Consider the following 1,810-nt stretch of genomic DNA (forward strand, 5'->3'; position numbering starts at 1 on the left):
TTTCTCCACTAGGGTGGAGGAAATTACGACATTTTGGACACACTGACTCAGCAGCTGCAGTGGATGTGAGGTGACACAGAAAAACGATGTGCAGCATAACGGAGCCTGGAGGAACCCCCCTCATTCGCTCAGATTAATAATTAGCAAATAAAGTGGCCTCGTCCTGCCAAATGAGATTGAACCAGTTGTGGCAAAGCACCATATCTTGAGCTAATAAAACAATAATTAAAAATAATTTTTTAAAAGGTTAGCGAGGTATAATCGCTCTTGTAAAAGAGTAGAGAAGATATCTGGAGATTTTTTTTTTTTTTCAGTTCGGTTTATATGGTTCAATAACCTGCAGGACCCACTCAATAAATTAGAATAAATAAATTATTACTAATTCATAATTGAAAATGATTGTAGCTGTAGATTTTCATTGTTTCAGAGAAAAAAAAAAAACATGTTATTTCAATTTTAAGTGAAGCAAATATAAAGTGTTTCAATGTCGACATCAGCAGGTTTTGGCAAAATTTGCGACTGGAAATCGGCCCAAAAAAAAAGTCAGATCGGTGCACCGCGTATTTATAAAATGCCCTCTGACACTGTTACGTTTGTTATGACAGTAAAGATGCTCAAACATCTATTTATCTGTTTTATCTTGAATCTACGATATGGTCGATAAGAGCCCGTCTACAGATACTCGCTGAGCCACGGAGGTCGAGCAGAATCAATTTGTCAGCTGATGCTCCCAGAGTAAAAAGATCCTCTTTCAATGCAGTTGAGTTAACGGTCAGAAAAACGTCCCACAGGGAGACGAGTTGGAGGAACGCGCCGCCGGGATTCTGCGAAAACACGAAAAGCCGCGGCTGATGATGAACTTTTCAATGTCGGAGCTCAGACGGTGAAGAAGCTGTTTTGGTTTAACTGCTTACCCTCTCTGACACAAATGAGTCACCTGGTTGTAGTTGTGAGCAATATCTGAAATAACTACCACTGATAAGAGGAGTCCAATCCAAATTTCCCCAAAGTAAATCATCTACTTTGTGACTGCCTCGATTTATTTAGCTCCTCTTTAAAGGCAGGATTTTAAGATTTAAAACTTACTCCCTCCACACGTCGTCTCAATCAAAACATAAATAAATCTTTGCACTGACTGATTTTAGACTTTGTTTTTGGGAATTTTCCCTGATCACGTTAACAGAATGTGTTTAACCCTCGCAGCTGAAGGTTTAGGTGTCATGCTTTTGGAATGAGGAGAGTTTTTTTTCCCTTCGTGTGTAACCCTGTTGCCCTTTGACCTGCATGGACTTGTGCTTTTCATTTATAGAAAGCTTTGTTGACAGGGCGGACCTAAGGGATTTTGCAAGGGGATTGCAAAATCCAAAGTTTTTTTTTTTTTTTTTCTGACAAAGAAACTACTTACATTTTTGTAGATTTGCTCATAAATTCTGCATGTATTTATTCTCCGTCGTGTCTGCATTTCATCCCACAAATCGCCGCGCATTCTTCCTCCGTGTAACATCCGTCTACCCTGTCAGAAAGTGTTATATAAAGATTATCTTACAGCGTATTGCGCAGCAGATCCTGGCGGCGTGCGGCGACATGCCTGCCCTTTCTAGCAAGTCTGTTTAGCTTTCAGAAAACACATAACGACACGGACAAGATCGCACACAAGCCAGGATCCCAGATGCCGGCCTGTAGCAGCCTGTTAGTAACCCAAGTACCTGTGGAGGGCAAGAGAAATAGCTGCGGGTGTGTGCGCGTGTGTGTGTATGTGTGTGTGTGTGTGTGCGCTTGGGCAGGGCTGGACCCATCCCCGCCGCAGCAG

General features: G+C 41.8%; 1 long non-coding RNA gene across 1 annotated transcript; it reads right to left on the reverse strand.

Annotated features, from left to right (window-relative positions):
* Positions 1 to 270: 270 nt before the first annotated feature.
* On the reverse strand, positions 271 to 1,494 carry LOC107838035 (uncharacterized). Its single transcript, XR_001664095.1, has 2 exons — positions 1,406 to 1,494; positions 271 to 824 (listed from the first exon to the last, which is right to left on the reverse strand). It is a non-coding gene; the product is annotated as an uncharacterized LOC107838035 (long non-coding RNA).
* Between the last annotated feature and the right edge of the window lie 316 nt (positions 1,495 to 1,810).

This window comes from Poecilia formosa, unplaced genomic scaffold (genome assembly GCF_000485575.1).
Source record: "Poecilia formosa unplaced genomic scaffold, Poecilia_formosa-5.1.2 Scaffold203, whole genome shotgun sequence".
In the NCBI taxonomy this organism is placed as follows: domain Eukaryota; kingdom Metazoa; phylum Chordata; class Actinopteri; order Cyprinodontiformes; family Poeciliidae; genus Poecilia; species Poecilia formosa.